Below are 25,643 nucleotides of genomic sequence, written 5' to 3'. Positions count from 1 at the left end.
CAATATTTTTAAATTGAAGTATAGTTGACTTACGGTGTTGTGTTCATTTCTGCCGTGCAGCAAAGTGATTCAGTTATACGTATATATACACATTTTTAAAAATATTCTTTTGCTTTATGGTTTATCACAGGATATTGGATATAGTTCCCTATGCTATACAGTAAGACCTTGTTGTTGATCCATCCTCCACTTTCAAAGAGAGGCAAAGAGACAGTGAAATATATTCTGTTGTTATTATTGTTTTCAGGCTTGTCCAAGGTAGAATATATGTGGTCCCATCAGTCTGTATAGAGGCAGGAAAACAGTGAAGTCCATTTGTGTCTACTACTGCTTTCTGTGATCTAAGAGGAAAGGTGTATAGTCTCTGATCAAAGGAAAAAGAGTTGAGTGAGTTGCCTGAAGCCTGCCAAGGTGCCAGCATATAACAGGGGGATCTGTCTGACCCTCAGTGTTTCAGAAAGATCAAGGCTGCAGTGGGTGTGGGCCATGGCAGAAATGAGGTGGAAGATGTAGCCAGAGGGAGATGGACAGCCTCGAGCTGGACTGACTTGAGTGCAGGAGGCTAGGAACTCGCAGAAAGGCTTAGCAGGGATGCCTGAAAGCAGAGAGAAGGATCTTGGTCTTGGTACTTCTGGAATGTAGGGAGCATATACCCATTAATAGGAGTTCATGTCCAGTCCACCCCCGCTGCTTCTTGGCCTGAGAAACAGATCCCAGGGAGGCCGGGGCCTGTGACTCACATGCCCCGGCACAAGAATGACGGAACGTTGAGTTTTGTGGCTGAGGAGGCCTCAGGATGCCTGTGTCGTTCGGGATTCTCGCCCAGATTTTCCACCTCATTTAATATGTTAAAGTTATACACGAAGGTTTTCCTTCTAAACTGGGGTGTTCTAGGGACAGTGCTGGCTCTTTGATTCACTGGAAGCCAGCTGCTATGGTCTGAATGTTTGTGTCCCCATAAAATTCATATGCTGAAATCCTAATCTCCAAGGTGATGATGGTATTTGGAGGTGGGGTGTTTGGGAGGTGATTTGGCCATAAGAGCCCTCACGAATGGGATTAGTGCCCTTATAAAAGAGGCCTCGGAGACCTAGCTTGTCCCTTCTGCCATGTGAGGACCTTGAGAAAAGACAGCCGTCTAGAAACCAGGAAGCAGGCTCTCCCCAGAATCTACCAGCACCTTGGACTTAGACCGCCGAGCCCCCAGAACTGTGAGTAATAAATTTCTGTTGTTTGTTTGGTTTATTTTATTTTATTGAAGTATAGTTGCTTTACAATGTTGTGTTAGTTTCTGGTGTACAGCAAAGTGATTTTGCTTTCTACGTATATACTCCTTTTCAGATTCTTTTCCATTATCGTTTATTACAAGATACTGAATGTAGTTCCCTGTGCTATACCTTGTTGTTGATTTTATATATAGTGGTTTGTATCTGTTAATCCCAAACTCCTAATTTATCCCCCGCCCCGCCCCAAATTTCTGTTGTTTATAAGCCACCCAGCCTGTGGTATTTTTTACTAAGACACCAGCCATCTCCACTGACCCCTTCTTCACACCACCACCACTGGGATCCATAGCTCTGACTGGCTTCCTCAACCACTTAAGCCAGAAAACTCTGTTCAATATCCTGACGCCACAAAACAGAACGGTGGGCTTCCTGCAGTCTCACTCCTCCAAAAGAATACTAGCAGATAATGTAATGAGAACGTAAAAGAAGATACCTGTGGTTTTCCAGTGCTTTTTTTTTTTCCAGTGCTTTTATAGAACTTTGAGAAGTACATTTTCAAATGTTTTCCTTTCTCTTTCTAAACTATTTTTGTTATTTGAGTTTTTCTTTACGAGGAAAACCGGCCCTGTTTGTAGATCATCTGATTGTTTATGTGGAAAATTTCAGGGACTCTGCAGTACTGTAACCAGAAGTGCTTGCCGCTCAAACGCCGATAAAGAGGCCAAGTTGGTGGAAAGGAAAGTTTGCTTTATTTTGGAGGCTGGCAACCGGGGTTGGGGGGGAGGGCGGACGCCCGTCCAAAGGCCGACTCCCCCCACCGGCCCCCGGCCGACAATCAGGGGGCAAGAGCTTTTCTAGACGGGGTGGGGGGCTACATGCAGAATCAGCAGAGTCAGCGCTGACCGTCATCTTGAAATCGGTCATCGGTGGTCTGACCGGCGTCATCTTGATTGTTTTAAGTACAGTTAGTTAATCTTCAGTTCCAGGGTCAGTTTGTTCCCATTTCATTGAGGCCAGTTCTCGGAATTGTGGCAGCCTATGTCATGGCTATAGCCTGGTCAATCGTGTAGTTAACTTCTTCCACCTGGTGTGCGTTTCAGTATCTACAAGGCAGCTCACAGGATGTGGCTCAGAATATTATCTCTAGTCCTTGAGAAGGAACTAAAGGTCCTTGACTACGCTTAATGATTAAACTATTATTATTTGGTCTCCTTTGACTGTTTTCCTTTGTTTCTGCCTGTTCTCACTTCTCTGGTTAAACTTATTCTTTGGCTAAAGTTTTTCCACAGACAAAAGTCAGGGGGAGGACATAAGGGGAAGAATCATAGGGTCCTGCTCCGTTTCAAGCCCCTTTTCTTTGGTACTCCTCAGTCTTGAGGAGGGATGGGTGCGGAGCAAGAGGGGAAGAAGGTTTGGGTAGAGGGTTAGTCAGAAACTTGGCAGAGGGGCTCGGGTTTAGTTCCATTTCTGTTTCGATTTTCCCCAACTGTTTGAGGGAATGGGGTGACGACTGCTCTTGGCTACTTCTTGCTGAAGTGGGGCGTAGCCCTGCCTAATTTGGGGAATGGACACAGAAAAGGAAATAATCTCAAGCTCCATGCTTAGCATCAATATTTTGTATTATGAGAACATTACCTCTCTCCTTGATTACTTTGTCATAGTACCTGGAGAAACATTTGAAAATTAGTAGACATTTTACAATGAAGATAATAATCAAAATGCATCTTCGTATTATTCTCTGAATGTATTTTTTCTTAATGGTTAAAGCAGATGTACAGTGTATGTTTAATAGGCCATAAACAGGCTGTTTTGGTTAGCCTAAAGTTCCAAGTAAATCATGTATAAGCCAGAATGACTTCCTCACACCTCAATATGTGAAAATTTCCTCCATCGTTTTTCCCTTTTAATTGTAACTCTTTCCATAGAAAGTATTGATACTCAATATATTTTTCCACCGTTGCCAGAGTGGCTCAGTTGCCTGCTCTGGGTCCACTCATGTCCCTCAGTGCTAGGCCTCTTTTTGTTTATGTATTTGCCTAGTTGTCCACGTTGGGGGAAAACTAATCAGATATCATGGACAGGCTCAGAGGTATGTTAATCGGGAAACACTTTATAGACCACGCATTTTATCATTTATATCCAATTCTCACACAAACATTGTACATGTGCTTTAAGCAGTAAACTTAGAGCCAGCAGTGATACACATCATGAGTAGTTATACTCTGTGACAACCTCACTAGACAGTTTTTTCCATTCTGAACATCGGGGTCAAAAGTATGGTTAGAAACAAAACAATAGCTTTCCATCAGAATTTTGATTTGTGAATTTCTTACCCAGTTCAACAGTATGATCTGAAAGTTATCAAATGTTTTCCATATAATTTAACATACCAAATAATCCTAATTAGTTTAGAGAAAATTCTTTTCTCTTAACAGAGAGAGAAAACCAAATTTAGTCAGTTTGCTGTTACAACAAAATTCATCTACCTAATTAAATTCAGTCTAACCTTAATCCTGACAACATACAAAATTCTTTTCTCAGAGTTCCTTTTTCACAAGCCTTTTATCACTTTCTGGATCCATACAAATCTGTCCTTTTTTTCCCCATCCAACCCATAGTAGGACAAAATTATTGTCATCATTTTTCCTCAACAAAAATATCTCCGTTCTTTATACTTTGTCTTCGCCTACAACACATATCCTACTTGCTTTACACACTGAAATGCTTCTCTTATCATATTTACATATTACAATTTTTAACTCTTGAAAACCTTAACAAAACCAAGAAACAAGTAATTGAACTATTTATTATATCAGTATTTTATGATTGGTAAACTTAAGAACATATTCCATAACCTCTAAAAACGTACTTTTTCATAGCACAATTTCTCTTTAATGTGGTACAAGATGTGTGTTTGAGAAACCCAAACATCTTTACTTTCCTTCTTGGTCTTGCAAGAAGACAAAAAGTAGGTAAATTTAGATTTCTTTGATTTGTAAGGGCTTACTTTTTTTTAAAAGCCAATTTGTAATAGAGCTCTTTACAAATTAACCAAAGACAAAGACACATATTGAGACATACATACATACATCCAGACAAACAGAGATCTCATTGTTTCGTCTTTTTACATTTCATGAATTAGGCATTGCAATTAAACTTATCAGTTTATGAATAACAATCCAAATAGTCAAATTTACACACTCAATTTTAAAAGGCTTCTTTTTTTCCCTGTTTTTCTTTTTTTTGGCTTGAAGTTTTACTAATTAACCCAAGGCTGAAGTCTTAGGCAAAGTGGGCCATTTTTGTACTTCAAGGACATGATAAGAGTTACCTTCAAGTGTTCTCCTAGGCATATTTTTGTTTTCTCAGGGTCAGAATTCTGCAAACAGTATTTTATCAAGCTAACTTTCTCTAACTGCATATGCAAAAAGAACCATTTTGGGAATTTCAAAAGAGTTTCATCTTAACCAATTTTCTCAGGAGTCTAAAGAATACTCTTGCCATACATTGGTAAAAAAAATCATCTTTCTTTTTCTTTAGTCATAATTTTATAGCTAAAAGTTTCCGAATGGATTGAACCTGAATTTCCCATTTTACACAGGACAACGAAGATATCAATCACACAGATGGAATACGCACTCACGCACGAAAAGGCAGATCTGTCACAAATCCTCTTCAGAGCATGACCGGTAAGGAGTCCCAAACAAACACTTCCTCAACACAAATGGTCCTCAATGGTAGACAGACGTCAGAACCAATTGGCAAAATACCCTCAGTGCTCACAAACAGTCCTCAACGGTAGACAGATGTCAGAACCAATTGGCAAAAATGCCCAAATAGCAGGCAGTGCTCACAAACGGTCCTCAACATGAGACAGATGTCAGAACCAATTGGCAAGAATGCCCAAATAGCACTTAGCGCTCACGAATGGGAAGGTGGCCCGGGTGCACACTGGTGACTTACCTGGTCTTGGAGCTCGTCGGCTTGTCCAGATGCATCTTGCCGTTCCACCAAGGAAAAGCGTAAGTTGGCAGCCAGTGCCGAGGAAGGGAGAAACAGGGAGGATCCTCGAAATAAATGGTTTTGGCAGCTGCTAGAAACATCCCCCAAGTCCCCTTCTCGGGACTAGCTAACCACGAGCAACAGGCTCATCGCAACCATCCTGGTGCGTTGTCATGGCCATGACTCTACTCTGGAAAACCCAGGGGAGCCAGATGTCATAAGAGCACGGAAGCCATCATGCCTGCAGTAGCCGCAGTAGCCCCACTAGCCCCACGCTTGGCGCCAAAAACTGGAACCGAACGTGGGGTCTGGCTGCTCGCCCCCTAAAAGCCGATAAAGAGGGCAGGTTGGTGGAAAGGAAAGTTTGCTTTATTTTGGAGGCTGGCAACCAGGGTTGGGGGGAGGGTGGATGCCTGTCCAAAGGCTGACTCTCCCCCCCACCCCACCCCGACAATCAGGGGGCTAGAGCTTTTCTAGACAGAGGGAGGGGGCTACATGCAGAATCAGCAGAGTCAGCTCTGACAGTCATCTTGAAATCGGTCACGTGGTTGTCTGACCAGCATCATCTTGATTGTTTTAGTTACAGTTAATCTTCAGTTCCAGGGTCGGTTTGTTCCCATTTCTTTGAGGCCAGTTCTCGGAAGTGTGACACCTTATGTCACGGCTATAGCCTGGTCATCGTGTAGTTAACTTCTTCCACCTGGTGTGGGTTTCAGTATCTATAAGACAGCTCACAGGATGTGGCTCAGAATATTATCTCTAGCCCTCAAGGAGGAGCTAAAGGTTCTTGACTATGCTTAATGATTAAACTATTATTATTTGGTCTCCTTTGACTGTTTTCCTTTGTTTCTGCCTGTTCTCACTTCTCTGATTAAACTTATTCTTTGTCTAAAGTTTTTCCACAGACAAAAGTCAGGGGGAGGACATAGGGGGCAAGGATCATAGGGTCCTGCTCTGTTTCAGTACAGCTACTAGAACTAATAAATGAATTTAGTTTAGCAATGTCATAGGATCCAAGGTTAATATAGGGAACTCTAATGTATGCTTATAGACTAGCGGGAAAAAATTGGAAAATGAAATTAAAAAAAAACCCATTTATAGCAATGCCAAGAAACATAAAATAACTAGTAATATGTTTAACAAAAGACAATCAACAGCACTCTGTATTGCTGAGAGAAATTAAATTAGGTGAGACTGAAATAATTGGAAAGATATGCCATATTCAGATTGTTAAAGTCTCTAAATTGTTACGATAGCCATTTTCTCCAAACTGAATTCAAGATTCAAAGCCATCCTGGTCAACATCCCTGCAGGTCCAAGTGAGCCATGCGAGGGGTCCCAAGGAGCCAGGGCCACGGCCCCTCAGGGGAGCAGCAGAGGCGAGGCGTGCCTGCAGCCTGGGCTGCGCCCGGATCGTGGTAGAGGTGGCATAGCTTCTGCTGGCCTTCAAATGCAGTGCTGCCCGATAGAAATACAATGTGAGCCATAAATGCCAGCCCAGCCATATGTGTCGTTTTTAATTTCCCAGCAATCACATCAAAAAGGTGAAATTATTTTTAATAATATACTTATTTAAACCAACATTTTCAAAATAGTATCATTTCCACATGTGATCAACACTTAACGTTACTAATGAGATAGTTGTACATTATTTGAGATCCGGTATGCATTCTACACTTACAGGTGCTCTATAGCCACGTGTCACCAGTGGCTGCCGTCTGGCCAGCCCACTTTTAAGTGATATCTTCTGTTATTCTCTAGTTTTTAACAGTTATTTTTAAAATCTACTTTGTTGAGGTCTGATCGACGTACAAGAGCTGTGCATATTGAATGGATACAACCTGATGAATTCGGAGGTAAGGTTGTACCAGTGAAACCATCACCGCGATCTATGCCATAAACATATCTGTCAATGCTACAAGTTTCCTCCCACCCTCCTTATTTATTTTTATCGTCATTGTTATCATTTTTATTTTATTGGTTTGTTTCTTCCGTTTGGACAATAGCACAGGTCATCAGATCAGCCAAGTTCATCCCCCATGGGTCCTGAAAGTCAGAGACTTTTTTTTCTGTCACCCTCTGGGTCTGACTCACTCACCCTCCTCGAGGCAGACTATGCATTCTTAGGGTAGGTAAGTAAGAAGATCACAGAGGCTTCCTTGAGCCCCTTAACATGTGAGGTCTTCCTATGTTATCATCCCTCAAAGGGCTTTTTTATTTATTTATTTATTTATTATTTTTGGCTGCATTGGGACTTCGTTGCTGCATGTGGGCTTTCTCTAGTTGCGGCGAGCAGGGGCTACTCTTCGTTGCGGTACGCGGGCTTCTCATTGCAGTGGCTTCTCTTTGTTGTGGAGCACAGGCTCTAGGTGCACAGGCTTCAGTAGTTGTGGCTCGCAGGCTCTAGAGCGTAGGCTCAGTAGTTGTGGCGCACAGGCTTAGTTGCTCTGCGGCATGTGGGATTTTCCCGGACCAGGGCTCGAACCCGTGTCCCCTGCATTGGCAGGCGGATTCTTAACCACTGCACCACCAGGGAAGTCCCCTCAAAGGGATTTTAAATATAATCTTCCCTTTTTGTAGACAGTTTTGAGGAGGATGTTTTGTCAATGTCTTCCATTTCAACAGCAGTTAAGGTGTTGCCCCTGTGGGTCCCTCGAGCAGACAGACTCCCTCAGCAATATCTAGCTGTTTGATAATCTTTTTTTTTTTTTTGGCTGTGCCGAGTCTTAGTTGAAGCACATGGAATCTTTAGTTGCGGCATGCATGCAGGACCTAGTTCCCCGACCAGGGATCGAACCCGGACCCCCTGCATTGGGAGTACGGAGTCTTACCCACTGGACCACCAGAGAAGTCCCTGACAATCTTTAAATAACTGGCCACGACTAGCCCCTAGGTCGGGCCAGCTGACCTGCCTTTGGGCAACCTTCACACTCGTGGGCTACCTACTTACGGGCATCTGACCATACGATAGAAATGATTCCTCTGTGAAGTTAATGCAAATTCCTTGGCATGAGAGAATAAAGGCTTGTATGATAGCCTGCCCCCTGCCTCCATATTACCTTTTTTTGGTGAGAGAAAAGAATTTGGAGTTTATAATGCTGAATAATTCTTTGTTGTTAGCACCTGGCCTGCATTACACAATTTTAGATCTTTCCCCTGACGGCTGCCCGTTCAGTAGCCTTAATTTTTGTAATAAGGGCCTGCTCCCCTGACCTTAGCTGTAACCCTGAGCCCTCTGAACAGGGGGCTGCCTTCCCCAGAGGCCTCCTGCCTCTTGGCTTCTCCTTTATTAGAAATCGGTATCTTGACTGGCTCCTTTCCTCAAACCCTGTCCAACCCGTCCTTCTACTTAAATGTGTGCCTAAATTTCCTGTCCACCTATGGGTCCCCCACATCTGCACCGACCTCCTTCTGCGAATGTGCTTCTCCTTCCTAGCATCTGCCTTTAGGACCAAATGACGACCATAAAGGTCCAGGAAACGACTTATCACGATTATAAACGACTGGAGGCTTCGTGTGCCCTGCCTCAAAGCACTTAAAAATTCACTCACTGGATTTATTTTTATCGTCAGACCTTCCTTTTCTCTAGCTCCACCTGGAGTCATATGATCACCCCGGGTGGAGACTCTCTGACCAATGTCTCCCTGTGCTGACATCTTTTCATAACGGTGCCCACCCCTGCCCCCAGCCCTGGGGCCTAGCTAACTCCCTCTGGATAGCTTCTCCAGCTTTTATTTTAAAAAGTTATTTTTATTTTTTGGCCGTGCGGCATGCGGGATCTTGGTTCCCTGACCAGGGATCAAACCCGTGCCCCCTGCAGTGGAAGCGCAGAGCCTTAACCGCTGGACCGCCACGGAATTCCCACTTCCTCAGCTTTTAAAGCAAGGTCCGCAGAAAATCCCAGGGGCTCAAGGGAGAGTTCTGGGCACCATTCGACTAGGTGCCGCACGTGTGCTAAGTGTCGAGGCCAAGGCTTCAGAAGCCTCTGTGAACTGAGACAGAACTGGAGCCTCTCTGAACCTGTTGTGTTTCATGCCTGTTTCTCCTCCCATTGCCCAAATCTGTAGTAATTCATTAAGGATGAGCACATCAGACCCTTCCTAGGACAAGATCTGAGATGAATGCCCACCCCCGAGGTGGGAAGGAGTTATCATTCAGAAGGCGACAGGACTTCCATACCATCTTTAAAAAAAACCCCGTCTTATTTGGAGAGCACCATAGAAGGTGAGTAGCCCCTGACCACTAGCCCACACAGTCCCAAGGGTACGGCAGAGTCTGGTACAGGCGTGCATCTGTCAATAGAACCGATTCCCACAGCCAAGGGCAGCCAGCACTACTGGGGATGTGTCCCTCAGGCACCTGGCAGCCCCACCTCTTTGACCAAGGAGGCCTACCTGTCCCATGGACCCAGCAGAGTCTGGTGGAGGAATAGGAAAGAAACTGATCCCCAACAGGTATAGAAAAGGATGGTCCTCAGGAGGAAAACACATCTGAGCCACGAGATGGGACAAAATAATCACACACCAGGCTAGGAGACCCCACCTACTCCATGCCTGGAGAGGCTGGGGGGACAGTGATGCTGGAGGTGAAGGAAAACCACAGACACACTGAGGACAGGCTGTCTGTGACCAGGCTCCGCTCTTACCCTGGCCAACGACCTACATTTCTCCTTTTTTTTTTTTTTTTGCGGTACGTGGGCCTCTCACTGTTGTGGCCTCTCCCGTTGCGGAGCACAGGCTCCGGACGCGCAGGCTCAGTGGCCATGGCTCACGGGCCCAGCCGCTCCACAGCATGTGGGATCTTCCCGGACCGGGGCACGAACCCGTGTCCCCTGCATCGGCAGGTGGACTCTCAACCACTGCGCCACCAGGGAAGCCCCATTTCTCCTTTTAAAGGCCTGTCTGTCTTGCTAGAATTCTCAGCCCTGGTGCTGGATCTGAATGAACTCAGTCTCACTGTTTGGTTTCTTTCAATGACAGAACAATCCATACGCTGTACCCTATCCACTGGAGTCAGACCGTGTTTGTCCAGCTTCCCAGGTGGAGTGTCCACCAACTCTACTATATAGAGGGAAGGAATTCACAAAACCCTGTCTGCCCCCGCTAGTGTCTCCTGGTGGAGGCCGAAGTAGAAGGTGGAGCTTTGGGCTTCCTAATGACAAGTACTCTGCTTCAAGAGAAAAAACATAATCACTGTCTCAGAGGACTAAATAAAAATCAGTCACGTGAAGGTATACGTGAAAGGAAAACCTCAACTGTGGTAGCCCACTTTTTCCCTTCCTTCCTTTTATGGTGGGGGGATGAGGAGAATCCACAGTTAACGGAGAAGAGTGCTGTGTAGTTAGTTAGCTAAAGCACACACTCGGCATGAATCAAAGGCTTTTCAGTTTCCTCACTGATGGTTGCATATTCCGCAACCTTCAATTTTAAAATCTGAGGTTACTTGACCTTCATTCTTGCCATTGGAGCTTCTAAACCTTCCCCCTGACCCCCAGGCCCTGACAACCACTAATCTGTTTTCTGTTTCTATCCATTTGCCTATTTTAGATCTTTTGTGTAAATTAAATCAAACAGTACGTGGCCTTTTGTGTCTGCCTTCTATCACTTAGATAATGTTTTCATGGTTTATCCATGCTGTACCACATATTGGTATTTCATTCCTTTTCATTACAGAAGAGTATTTCGTCTTGTGGACATAAACCAGATTTTGTTAACCAGTCATTAATTGATGAACATTTGGGTTATTTCTACCTCTTGGCCACTGTGAATAATGCTGCTACGTGCTATTCGGGCGTGAGTTTTTGTGTGGTTCTTTGTTTTCATTTCTCTTGGGTATATTCCTAGGGGTGGAATGGCTGGGTCATATGGTAACTCTATGTTTACCTTTTTGAGATACTGTCAAACTCTTTACTGGAATTAATTTTTTTTTTTTTTACTGGAATTAATTTTGATGGTAGCAGTTTTTCTGCTTCAGATAAGCATTTACTTACATAGATTAGACAATACAGTAACTATTTGAGAAACAAACCTCACTGGATATAACTGGGGGATGAATTTCCCCTCCTCCTTGAGATCAACATTTATTTATATTGATCAGACCCCATCAATACTTCTTCCAGGACCAAATATCATTGGCATTCATTTTGACGGTGACCGAGAGCCTATGATTTCCCCTAGGCTCTCTTCTTGTCAGTTTCTTTGCCGAATCTCAACCTCCAGCCTTGCCCTTTTTCTAGTGCCTGTTCCTTCTTCCCCTTTACGGCTCCATTTCCCCCTCACCCTCCCCAGAAGACTAGGTTCTTTGATTTGGTGTCCATAAATCACATAATTATCTGGTTTAAAGAGTATCTGAGCCTTGAAAACTATTCTCTGGGGGCTGGACATACAGAGTCCATATTTAAAAATATAGAAAGGGAGAAAGGAGAGGCAGAAGGGAAGCAAGATAACACAATGAAGTTGGCCTCAAAATGTGGCTTCAAAATTAGAATGAGCTGAAAGAGTCTCAGCTTTGAAAGACGAGAGAAAGAAGATCCACATATAAAATCACTTGGTCCACCACATATTTAGAACCTTGAAGCTCATGATCATATATGATAATCAGTCTCTTTCCATCCAGCAACAGCCTCTGCTAGGCTCTGCCTTCTGTGGAATAGCTCTTTTCCAGAAAGTTCTGTCCTCATTCTTCTGTCTTCAGAGAAGCACCTAGGGGAGGGGGTGCTTAGTTGAGTTCTCCTTTAACCAATGACATTCTGACCCTGTCTTCTCCTCCCTACTCCATTTTGCATCTTCCAGAATGTTCTGCCCCTGCCATTGCAGAAACTTCCAGAGAGGGGAGTTCTGCTCAGTTCTCCTTCAGTCATGTTCTGAGCCAGCCCCTGGTATTTTCCTCAGACCACCCCACACAACGACTCCTGCTCAGACTTCTCCTCATTCCACAGATCAAGTGGTCTGGGCACTCCTTTAAAACCCTGAGTCCACACAAGGCCCTGAAGGAAGCCCACTCAGGGGCTACAGCAACACACTGAGCTCTCACATCAGACCTTCCACCATCCCTGTACTCAAGAGAGTGACAGAGGGACTTCCCTGGGGGTCCAGTGGTTAGGGCTCCATGTTTCCACTGCAGGGGTCCCGGGTTCCATCCCTGGTCAGGGATCTAGGATCCCACAAGACGTGTGGCAAGGCCAAAAAGAGAAAAAAGAGAGAGAGAGTGATCATTCCAGCTCCAAAATGTTATAAGAGGCACAGAGTTTTCCTTAAACGCAAGCACATCCAACAGCTGGACACGCACATGAACACCAAATAAACATGCTCAGAGTGATTGTTTATAAGATGTGAGTTTGTTCAAGCACCACTATCTGATGATGGGTACCTATTGCCAGAATTCCCAGACAATGCCTTGCGCAGGCACAGTGATGAGGGAAAAAAGCCATGAACTAGGCATTGGGAGATCTGGGCTATGGTCCCAGCCTTGCCATTAACTGACTGTGTGACCTTGGCCAAGTCTCTTTCCCGTTGTTTCCTGATACATGGAGTGAAGGGTTTGGATTGGAGAAGTAAATTTCCAAAGTGAGTTTTTAAAAAATTTATTTCAATTAATTTTTTTTCTGTGTCTACAAGTTTCACAAAATAGTAACATGCTCACCAATACTCATGAGTGAAGGACCCAGATATTTTCTGTCCTATCATTTTCTGTTATTATTTTAATTGCCTGCTGTGACCCCAGAAACCCATTTTCTGACTCAGTAAGGAGAGACGACTGGTGGTTTGCAGAACACTGGACTGGAGAGTCTTTAAGATATTTTTCTGCTTAATGTTCTAAAAATCAAAGGGGCTAAGTTGGAAACGTGGCCAAACCAAATATATAACATTCATCCACAGCCTCAGTCTTGCTGAATCTCTCTCTTTGACCTTCCTCAGATTGTCAGCAGCCATAAAAGAAAAGTCAGGTATTCTGTAGCTCCAGGTGACAAGGGCCCCTAGAAAATGTCCCAGGCTTGACGGCCCTTCCGACACTCACAGTAGGGGATAACCCAGGCACTTAGCATCTCTACATCCCAGCATCCTCAGCTGTAAAACAGGGATGATAATGCAGACCTTACAGGTTGTGATGAGGGTCAAATGAGAGATTCTGGGTGAAAAGGTGCCCACAGGGCTCATGATCTGCAGGTGCCTCAGGCTGAATGTGACCTGCAGGTGTGATTTGTTTGTCAAACACTGGGCACACCCTCCACTTTGCCACTGTCCCTACCACTTGTATGGTCTGACATCCTCTGTGCACATTAAATGACTTGCCAGACCTCTAAATCCATTGGAGTTTGCTCTCTTGGCTTAGCATAGGGCATAGGTCAAATCTGGCATTGAATTCAGGTCCTTTGCTTTATTTTCTCTGGTCCTAGCACTGTGGAAATCACTTAACTCCTGCAACCTCAGGCAGGTGGTTTAAACTCGTAAGTCTCACTTTCCTCATTAAGATGGAAATAATACCTGCCCTGTTTGCTTTTCGGGGTTATTGAGAGGATCAAATGAGATACAGTTCTCCATTGCTTCATCATTCATTAATTCATTCATCCAACTTTTATTGATCACCCTATGTCCCAACAGCAGCCTTGCCCATTGCTTCCAAGAAGACTCCAGTGTCAAGAGGAAGACAGACCTGGAAAATGGTGCTGCAGTAAAGATGGTCCCAAGGGCTGGACACCCAGCGAAGGAAAGGCAAGTAGCCTGGGGACAGGGGCAACAAGTCACTGTCAGCAAGATTGTCAAGTCTTAGGCTTGTGTTGGAGGGGGGCTGTATCAGACGAGCACCATTTTGATGCCTGAGATAATGCTACCGAATCATGCTTTATGTAACTCTGCAACTGCAGCTCTTTGTGGTATCCAACACCTTTTCCTTTATGTTCTCTCATTTTTCCTCCCCCCTCTGCCCCAACTGCTGATATTTCAGAGACACTAGAGATTTGTCCAAGATCACTTTCTAGGCAGGCCTCTTCCCAGCTGCCTTCCACAGGCACACATCCTCTGTTTTATGATGGGCACCGTATTTTATGATGGGAACATGGTGTACCAAAGGACTGGGTGGGGTATGGAGTGTTTATTGCCATTCATCATGTCCAACATCCCACAGAACTTGAAGGTTCTGGTGCTTTCGGATCTAATTGGCTGGAGTTAACGTTGCCTGGCCCTCTTACAGTTTGTACTTCCAGAGCTTTTCACGTAACACACATATCTCTTCGTGGCTTTTGACTGTACCGCTGTGCCCATTTGTTCAGCTTCACCACAGTATTCCGTCATAATTAAACCAGGCAAGATAACAACACAGACTCATGATTAACAAATTAATCAGGCTCATGTCGTATATCCTGACGGTGTTTCTTATTACTCATGACACATCGCAAGGCGATTCTCCAAAGACACCTGAAGAATAGTGAGTCTAATTTTGGCCAATGAGTGATGACAAATCTGTCTTCATTCGTCTATGGCATGGTCATAAGTGAAAAGAACCCAGGTACTACTGAAGTGTAACTGGGTGGTAAACATATGAGCCTGACCGAGATGCAAAATGGGGGCTCACTTCATGGAACCATGAGATTTGGACTTCTCTAAAATGATCTGAAATAACTGAGAGACATTCAGTAGAACAACTGGTACTCACCCAGAGTGACAAGATGTTGAAAAACAATGAAAGACTAAAGGACTGTCACAGACTGGAAGAGACCAAAGAGACACAACAGCAATTATAATCCAGGACCTGGATTGTATCCTAGAACAGGAAAGGGACACTAGTGCAAGAAGCCTGGCGAAATTCACGTAAGTTCTGTAGTTTAGTTAATAGCATTGTACTGATGTGATTTTTTTTTGGTCTTGATCATTTTACTAAGATTATACAAGGTGTTAACATTAGGGGGAGCTGGGTAAAGGGTATATCTGAACTCTGAGGACTACTTTTGCAACGTTTATGTAAATCTAAAATTATTTTAAAGTAAGTTAAAAAGTAATCTGAAATATATAGGCATAATCTTACTAGACAACATGAAATGGATGAACTGGCCATCCAGGAGCTGAACTCACTATTTGCTATGGGGCGTTAGCCTGCTCCATGTTTCTTCTTTGGCCTTATGAATCAGTCGGCTTTGTGTAGCCTTTTACACATATGGGTAGTGAGAAGCTTAGACCAGGCTGAAGGATGATTCTGAATAGATGGGTGTCATCATGGGGCCGAATTCTATGACCCAGACATCTTTGCACCTCAGTTTCCTCATTTAGAAAATGTGGGATTGGACTCAATTTTTAAGAACCCTTTAAAGTTTTGAGATTCTATGGCATTACTTCTAACACAACTGTCAATACTGAAGAAAATGGAGCTCGGGAAAATCTGAAACAGGGATGTCAAAGAAGGGACGGCTCCCTTGGAGGTAGTAGGACTTGGCAGACATTGTGGAGATACTGGTATCTTGTGAAAGCTAATCCTAAAGGATTACCTCTAAACAGGAATGGCATCTTGTTGGATGTTGGGGATAAGGGATGCTGGGAGCAGATTTTGGGGTCAGTTTACACTATTGGAAATAGTAATTGAGGACCCCTCCTTTGTCTGGGTGTCATCCATTCATAGGGTGCTTATGAACTTTTTTTCACTCAAAACAACATTGTTGTCCAGGAGAGTAGAAAAGTATGTTAATTATAGGTCATAGTTTATTCTAAAATTGTTTATCCATATATTGTCTCCAGTTTCAAGATGAGGAAATTGCAGAGCAAAATGTCCCTGTGGCTTTGCCTGAAGTTGGAGGAATTCAGTGAAGTAGCTTCCTACTCTGTTCCGTGCACCGATAATAGTAGTCAAAGTTTCAGATACACAAGGTGAATAAGTTCTGGGGATCTACTGTACAGCAGTGTGATACCAGTTAACAATACTGCATTGTATGCTTGAAATTTTCTAAGAGCATAGATCTTGTGTTCTCACCACCAAGAAAGAAAAGAAAAGAAAATGGCCATTATGTGAGATGATGGGCGTGTTAATTAGTTTGATTTTGGTGATCATTTCACAATGTATACATAGATCAAAACATCAAATTGTACATATATACAATGGAATATTAGCCATGAAAAGGAACGAAATAGTGCCATTTGCAGAGATATGGGTAGACCTAGAGACTGTCATACAGAATGAAGTAAGTCAGAAAGAGAAAAACAAATATCGTATGGTATTGCTTATATGTGGAATCTAGAAAAATGGTACAGATGAACTTATTTGCAAAGCAGAAATAGAGACACAGATGTGGAGAACAAACTTATGGATACCAAGGGGGGAAGGGGAAGAGGGATGAATTGGGAGATTGGAATTGACATATATACACTACTATGTATAAAATAGATAACTAATGAGAACCTGCTGTATAGCACAGGGAACTCTACTCAGTGCTCTGTGGTGACCTAAATGGGAAGGAAATCTAAAAAGGTGGGATATACGTATACGTATAACTGATTCACTTTGCTGGACAGCAGAAACTAACACAACATTGTAAAGCAACTATACTCCAATAAAAATTAATTTAAAAAACCATCAAATTGTACATTTTAAACATATGTAATTTTTATTTGTCAATTATACCTCAATAAGCCTGGAGGGGAGAAAAGCACATTCAAGCCATTATTGTTTTGTTCCTTCTTATCTACCCTGTGCCCCTGAGGTACGTAAGGTAGATGAGACCACTCTACTGCTTTTTACAAAGGAAGGAAATGTGCTAGAAAACATGAATCCAGGGACCATACATGGACCTATGTGCATAGGAGCTCTATGAATTCCCCAAGGGAGGATGCTTGGTGGCAGTGAGATACATTTTGTATTTTTCCCCCAGTTGTTACTTCTGGCTGGGAGAATGTTGTCACTGGCTCACCATTTGAACATTTTCTTGCTTAGGAGGATTCAAACTTTTAAAACTATTACTCCACTGCTTCTAAGGTGTCCCAAGGCCTAGTAGCTGTCTTTTCCCTGAAGCCACAAAGGAGGGAAATATTTTTGTGAAACTTGACATTTTGAAAGAATTAGCAAGGGTAATCAGGTAAGAGTAATGGGAAATATCATTATTTTATATTACCATTAAATGTAATGTTTTGCTAACCTTTTTCTAAAGCTACTGCGGGTACTAATTTTGCTTGGTTTTGTGTTAAATTTTTAATTATTAAAATCTGCTGTATTTCCTCTTAATAAGCTTTATGTTTTAGGCATGCAAAGTCAATCCCATTAAACTCTCTTAATTCAGGTTTTTCAATTGAACAAGAGTTCAGCACATATTAACATCATTAAATTAATAACTGTGATCTCCTAGTTCCTTTGAATAGTGAGTTGGTGGGAAAAGATCTTTACTTTTGAGTTTTGATTGCATTCCTCTGACTACTCATCTCCAGGAGGCCTCAACCTGCACACATGCAACTTAAAGTTTGGTTGGAATTGAACTTCAGAAATGTTTCCTGATGAGGTAGCACCTCCTTTTTTTGTAAAACACAAAGGAAGAAATGACCTGGGCCCAACAGCTTTATTTAAAATTTTTTTTTACTGGGATATAATTGACGTAGAACATTTTATAAGTTTAAGGTGTACAATGTACTGATTCGATACATTTATATGTTGCAGTATGATTACCACCATAGTGTTAGCTAACACCTCTGTCATGTCACATAATCATTTCTTTTTTTCGGTGAGAATAATTAAGATCTAGTTTCTTTTTCTTTTTTTTAAAATTTATTCATTATAATTTATTTATTTTTGGCTGCATTGGGTCTTTGTTGCTGCGCACGGGCTTTCTCTAGTTGTGGCGAGCGGGGGCTACTCTTTTTTGCAGCGTGTGGGCTTCTCATTGCAGTGGCCTCTCTTGTTGTGGAGCATGGGCTCTAGGCACACGGGCTTCAGTAGGTGTGGTGCGTGGGCTCAGTAGTTGTGGCTTGTGGGCTCTAGAGTGCAGGCTCAGCAGTTGTGGCGCACGGGCTTAGTTGCTCCGCAGCATGTGGGATCTTCCCGGACCAGGGCTCGAACCCGTGTCCCCTGCATTGGCAGGCAGATTCTTAACCACTGCGCCACCAGGGAAGCCCCCTAAGATCTTGTTTCTTAACAACTTTGAAGTCTGTAACACAGTATTATTGACTATAATCACTATACCAACAGCTCTTTAGAAAGTACAGGTATCATAACCATGATTAGATAGTTACAGGAAATCATTGTGGTAAGCTGAATTCTAAGACAGCTCCCCAAGATTTCCCACTCTAATCCCCAGACTGTGACTATCACGATATATCTGCAAATGACATTTTGCAGGTTCCTAATAAGATGACCTTATGATAAGGAAATCATCCAGGTGGGACCATTCTAATCACACGAGCCCTTTAAAAACAGAGTTTTCTCCACCTGGTAGCATAATAGGAAGTTCACAGGGATTTGGAGCAACAGAAGGATTTCATGCACCTTTGCTGGCTTTGATGGTAGAGGGGAAAGAGGGGCCCACATGCAAGGAGCCTACAGAAACTGAGAGCAGACCCGGCTGACAACCAGAAAGGAAGTGGGGAACTCACTCCCAGAGTGGCATGGAACTGGATTCTGCCAACAACCTGAATGGGCCTAGAAGAAGATTCTCTCCCAGAGCTTCCATGTAGGATCCCGGTCTTGTCGACAATTGGATTTTGCCTTGTGAGGAGCTCCAGAGCTCAGAACCCAGGTGAGCCTGTTGACTTCCGACCTCCAGAACCATGAGATAATAAATGAATGCTGTTTAAGCTACCATGTTTGGGGTAATTGTTAGGCAGCCATAGAAAACCAATGCGCCATTCCCGGAAGTTGAAGGAACTAGGGCAATTTATTCTCGATAAGAAATGATGACATATACACACTACTATATATAAAATAGATAACTAATAAGAACCTACTGTATAGCACGGGGAGCTCTACTCAATACTCTGTAATGACCTATATGGGAATAGAATCTAAAAAAGAGTGGATATATGTATACGTGTAACAGATTTGCTTTGCTATACAGCAGAAACTAACAACAACATTGTAAAACAACTATACTCCAATAAAAATTAATTAAAAAATTAAAAATAAATAAATAAATTAGTGAATTAAAAAAAAGAGAAATGACTGAGGGGGAACATTTAGATAGCTTTTCATGTGGAAAAAGTAGTAGATATTCTGTTTTGCTATAGAGCAGTGCTGGCCAATAAAACTTTTTGATGTGACGGAAGTCTTATGTAGCTTCACTGTTCAATACAGCAGCCACTAGCCACGTATGGCTATTGGGCACCTGGTACATGGCTATTGCATCTGAGGCACCGACATTTACATTTTTTAATTTTTAATTTTATTTAATAGGAATGACTTTTGATTCAAATAGTCATACACGATTACTGACTGCTGAATTGGACAGAACAGCTTAAAAGGTTAAAGCAGAAATATGCACTGAAGCACCAGGGCAGCAGATTTAATTCAACATAAGCATGACCTTTCTACTAATCTGATCTATTTACAGATAGAACAGCCAGGTTTTCAGTAGTGGGTTCCTAGTCACTGGAAATATTAAACAGAAGCTGGATGATTATATATCAAGGAATATGATCAAGGATGATTATGTGTAGGAAGGATTCCTGCTTTGGGAAGGAGGTTGCCTAGATGACCTCTCTGATCTTTTCTAATTCTGAGATTCTAGGTTCTTTTTTTTTCTTTTTTTTTTTAACATCTTTATTGGAGTATAATTGCTTTACAATGTTGTGTTAGTTTCTGCTGTATAACAAAGTGAATCAGTTATATGTATACATATATCCCCATATCTCTTTCCTCTTGCGTCTCCCTCCCTCCCACCCTCCCTATCCCACCCCTCTAGGGGGTCACAAAGCACCGAGCTGATCTCCCTGTGCTATGCGACTGCTTCCCACTAGCTATCTATTTTATATTTGGTAGTGTATATGTCCATGCCACTCTCTCACTTCATCCGAGCTTACCCTTCCCCCTCCCCGTGTCCTCAAGTCCATTCTCTACATTTGCGTCTTTATTCCTGTCCTGCCCTAGGTTCTTCAGAACCATTTTTTTTTTTTTTTTAGATTCCATATATATATGTGTTAGCATACGGTATTTGTTTTTCTCTTTCTGACTTACTTCACTTCAAAGTGGAAATAGCTTTACTGAGCTTCTCCATATGTTATCAGGAAATTAACTTCAAGTAGAAGCTCTTCCTGCCTCCCTCCCCCATATATTTATTTTTTCAAAATGCATGGAAAAATTTTCATCGTTTTTTGAGGGAAGAAGTTTCCCATAAATAAGAATAACATATGAATTTTCTCTTTCAGTTATGCAAGATGAGTAAGTTCTAGAGAGCCAGCATGCAACAATGTGACCATAGTTGGCAATATTGTATTGTGTATTTGAAATTTGCTAAGAGGGTAGATCTTGGGTGTTCTCTCCATAAAAAGTAAAATGGTAACTGTGTGAGGTGATTTGTGGTGAATATTTCACAACGTATACATATATTGGGTCATCAGGTTACATACCTTAAGTTCAGTGGACCCTTGAACAACTCGGGGATTAGGGGCACTGGCCCTTTGCAAAATCCCAGTATAACTTTAGACTCGGCCCTCCCTATCTGTAGTTCCGCATCCATGGGTTCAACCAACCGTGGATCGTGTAGTACTATAATACATATTTATCTAAAGAAATCCATGTATAAGTGGACATGCGGAGTTCAAACATGTTGTTCAAGGGTCAATTGTATGATAGCTTTTGTTTTTTTGGCCGTGCCGCATGTGGGATCCTAGTTTCCCGGCCAGAGATCGAACCCTCGCCACCTGCTGTGGAAGCGCAGAGTCCAAACTACTGCACCACCAGGGAAGTCCCGGTATATATAGCTTTTGATCGTCAATTATACCTCCATAAAGCTGGAGAAAATACTACAAAAAATCTTTCTCAAATACAGGTGTTATTTTTACTGAGGTGAAATCCACATCGCATAAAATTAACCATTTGGAAGTGTGTACAATTTCATGGCATTTAGTCCATTCACAGTGTTGTGTGACTCTCTATATACATTTATTTCTATACATTTGGATGTGATAATCTGTTGAGAGAAGTGCATTATTTGCAAGAACCACCAGAGGGGAGGTTTTCTGGAGACAGTGTACAGAATCTTCTTAGCAATCTTTGTCTTTTGTCCTTGCTCCTAAGCTTGAGTTACTACTTTGCTTTAGGTCATAGAGGCTTTTGACCTCTAACACCAGGAATAAATAGTTAAAAATGTAGGTCCTGCAGACATACTAGGTAGGAATAATTCCTACTCATCACTCACTAGTCCTGTAACCTCAGGCAAGTTGCTTCATCTCTTTGGGCCTCAGTTTCTTTATTTGTAAAAGTAAGCTATCCTAGTATCTACCTCAGAGAATGCTGTGAGCATTAAGTGAGCTCGTAGGAGTTCCCTTGCAGAGTGAAGTGTTCAGTAAACACGACCTATTATCACTGTGATCAACAATACTATAAACTTCAGCATTGGCATCTGAAACGACATGTGATCTTTTTTCCCCCCGGGGAGGAAAGCACTGTCAGTGGACCGCACACAAGGCCTATGGACCAGTGGGGTGGAGCGGAAGGAAGCACCGTGTGGGCTGTAGGGTCATTTTTTCCCCTTTGGTTTCACACAAAGAGGTGCTGCCTCAGCAGGAAACGTTTCTAAAATTTAATTTAGTTAGGCAGTTGGAGAGTGTCAGTCTCTTGAACGACGGAGCTGGTCCTGAATCCCTAGGAAAGAAAATAAATTGTTTCTGTGAGATTTTCTATTAGTGTTGTGCTGTAGAACATTCTCACACTGCACTGACCTCTTCACCTTGACCAAGCCTTTCAGATGATGTCACCGGAACTTCCCCGGAGGTGGAATATGGGCTTTATAGGACCTTCTCCATTGAGCGTGTTATACTGCAGGCTCCTTGGAGACCATTCGAGAAGCCTTGGTTCATTATTCCCCCACAGCGTGGTGTCATTAGGGAAAACCAGATCTGCCACTTTAGTGCTTCCAGGGCTTTGGAAGAAAGTGTCAAGTGAGATGACAAGTCTTGTCTGTCTGTACGGTACTTCCTATTCTTCTCCACAGGAATCCTCCCATTTGGCCCGCCTTTGGCCAGATCTGTGCTTTGTTGTTTCTGGGCAATTGAACCCATTTGTGGGTTTTAATGGTTCTTGGTTGACAAAGCTGCTTGTTCCTTTCTTTTTTCTTTTATTCAAATAGGATTTTTTCTAAGGGTAAGAGGAATTTTATTGTAGTCTGTTTAAATGGCCTCAGAGAAACTGCTATATAATTGAATGCAGTCCAACTGTTGGTACCGTTTCAAGCACCAACGTGAACTGTTAGGACAGATTTGCAATACGAGATTTTCATGTGTGCATGTGGCTACGATCGGATGAGGAAGCATAGATCTCTTATTTAAGAAAAATACCCAGGGAGTGCTTTTGTAAGCAAAGGCCCCTTTCAAAATGCAATAAAATAGGTGGGACTGAGGCTTAGAAACAGGATGGAACAAAGAAGATTCCTAAAACATGAAGAGCCTGGGGGTGGGGGGCAGAGGGGGGGTGTTGGGGGATCTGATTCTGCTTCTGGATCTCTCCCTGACTCCCTGTGTGGCTTTGCCTAGGCACTTTACCTTTCTGGGCCTCAATTTCCTTACTTGTACAAAGACAGGATTGGACTAGAAGGACTCTAAGATCCCTTCCGGTTGTAGACATCTGTGCTTCAATAATTCTACATAGAAAAAATAATTTTGTTCGATTCGGGTGACCAGAAAAGTTGAGGATTAGTGTTAAAGAGGACCTGAATCACCCGTCGTTGTGATTTTGTAAAAATTTTCCTAGAATGGCTGTTTGTGTTGCCAAGAATCACTAAATGTATGATCCTGAGTTTTGAGCCAATACAAGTTCTCAGATCATATCTTACCCTCGACCTTTGTATTCTCTCATCTAGTTGAAAAAAAAAAAAAAAAAGACCCCAAATGTTTAAACAGTGTTCTACAATTTCCAATTGTTTTAAATGTAACAACCCTTGAGGTCGGGCATGAATTATTATCCCCATGTCTATGGATGAGGAATGTGAGGCTCAGAGAAGTTAAGCGACTTATTCATGGTCACATGCCTAGGAAGTGATGGAGCTGGAACTTCATCTCAGGTTGCCTGTCTCTAGGACTAGTTCCCATACAACCCCCATGTTTTCAATTACAATAATTATTTTATTGAGCAATTGCTTTACACCAGATATTGTAAAAGCTTTCATTTGTTTGCTTTTTACACTCCTTATTTTCCAGACAAGGAAACTAAGGTACAGCGACATGATGTATCTTGGTTAAGGTCAAACACCTATTATAGGATAGAGTTGAGGTCAGATCGCCTGTTTGACTGTAACTCTGTTCTCTTACTAGCATGCCTTTGATTATTACTGTGTTTGTTAACCTGCTTCTTTTGCTAAACAGGCCTCTCTCAAAGGTTATTTCAATGAGTATGTGACAGCAAAGGCCTTGGAAGTCGGAGCTAAAAGGCCCAGCCCTCACCCATGAGGAGTTCCCTGAAGTTGTGCAGTGTGGTTCTAGAAAACTGTTCTATTCCAGCTGACCGCAGCATGCTTGCCTCAGATGATCTCGTCCTTTCCCTTCACTCAAGCCTCTGTTCAACCACAGCCTCTTGGGAGGGGCCTGCCCTGAACACCTTATCCAACATGACACCCTTGGCTTTCTAGCTCTGTATTGTGCCTTCTTTTTCTCTTTAGCACTTGTCACCACCATTCCTCTACTGGAATATAAACTCTCTGCGGGCGGGACTTTTGTCTATTTCTTCAACGTTATATTCACAGCTCCTAGAACAGAGCCAGGCCCAGAATGTTTACTCTGTAAATATTTGTTGAAAGAATGAAAAGAACAATGACAGTGAGGGTAGTGGTGGCTACTTATGCCTGAAGAGTAAGGATTTAGGTGAGAACATGGGCAAGGGTCACTAGAAATTCTAGCCGGCGTCAGGAAACCAAAGGGTAGGATGAGTTGTCCAGCTGGGAAAATCAAAATATGTTGAAAGAGTTAGCTCCAATTATATGACCAGTAAAATTGGCTAGCTTTAGGGTTTTTTTTTTTTAAATAAGAAAGATGTATCTTTTTTAAAAAAGATATTTATTTGTTTTCCTTATTTTGGGGGACTGCATTGGGTCTTAGTGCGGCACGCGGGATCTTCGCTGAGGCATGTGGGATCTTTTGTTAAGGCGCACAGTCTTCTCTCTAGTTGAGGCTCGTGGGCTTAGTTGCCCTGTGGCATGTGGGATGTCGGATCTTAGTTCCCCGACCAGGGATCAAACCTGCATCCCCTGCATTGTAAGGGGGATTCTTTACCACTGGACCACCGGGGAACGCCCAGCTTTAGGTTTTAAAGTAAATGGATCTTCCCAAATTTCAACTTAAACCGTGTATCCTGGGATCTTTAGAGCTCATCCAGTCCACCTCCATCACAAGGATAGTGACACAGGGGAAATGGGAATAACTTGCCTAAGATCAAACTTGGCCCCTTAGCTGACAAGATCAAATGGAAGCCTGGAAACCTGAGTGGCCTCGCCCTGGGAGACATTTTCATGTAATATAATGGACTGGATAGTTACTAATAACTGAGTGAATATCTTTTGACTTTTATGATCATTTTGCTCGTGATCTATGTTCGAAGACCAGGGGGTCCACTGAGATATTGTTATTTATAAGAAATATAAATTTGGTCATTTAGATGACTAAAAGATATTTTTTACATATGTTTGGTCTTCCTCCACAGTTCTAAGCTCACAGCTCCTAAACCCCTTGGAATTTCCGAAGTGTCGAAAGCCTTAAAGGTGTCTTTTGCTATGTTAATGAGGTGACTTTTGGAAAGCAGTTAGGATGGGGGCTGGTTGCCAGGTGAATCAACCACATTATTAGAGGCTTGGAACTTTCAGTCCCACCCACTGACCTCTGGAAAGGGGAGAGGCCTCTGGAGGTTGAATTTTGACAATAGCCAATGATTTAACCAAGCATGCCTAAATAATGAGGCATCTCTAAAAGTCCTAAAGGACGGGGTTTGGAGAACTTCCAGGTCGGTGAACACGTGGAGATTTGGGCCTGGAGAGGGCACGGACGCACCATGACTTCTCCTATGCATCTCTTCCATTGGATGTTCATCTGTATCCTTTATCACAACCTGTAATAAACTGCTAAACGTAAGTAAGTGTTTCCTTGAGTTCTATGGGTCAAGAGCCCAAGGAGGGGCGTCGTGGGGACTTCTGATCTATAGTCAGCCGGTCAGAAGCACAGGGAATAACCTGGACTTGGGACCGGCGTCTGAAGTGTGTGTGTCTGTTGGGGGATGTGCCATCTTATGGGACTGAGCCCTTAACCTGTGAAA

General features: G+C 42.8%; 1 long non-coding RNA gene across 2 annotated transcripts; it reads left to right on the top strand.

Moving 5' to 3' along the window:
• The first annotated feature begins 951 nt into the window (after positions 1-951).
• On the top strand, positions 952-15,031 carry LOC116748013. Of its 2 annotated transcripts, XR_004348156.1 has the most exons (5): positions 952-1,211; positions 4,828-4,915; positions 7,026-7,084; positions 9,296-9,452; positions 13,829-15,031. It is a non-coding gene; the product is annotated as an uncharacterized LOC116748013 (long non-coding RNA). The 2 variants fall into 2 exon arrangements; XR_004348157.1 differs by lacking the exon at positions 9,296-9,452.
• Positions 15,032-25,643: the final 10,612 nt, after the last annotated feature.

This window comes from Phocoena sinus, chromosome X (genome assembly GCF_008692025.1).
Source record: "Phocoena sinus isolate mPhoSin1 chromosome X, mPhoSin1.pri, whole genome shotgun sequence".
Lineage (NCBI taxonomy): Eukaryota > Metazoa > Chordata > Mammalia > Artiodactyla > Phocoenidae > Phocoena > Phocoena sinus.
Note: the sequence above shows the minus strand (reverse complement) of the source record. Positions and strands in the feature narration are given on the sequence as shown.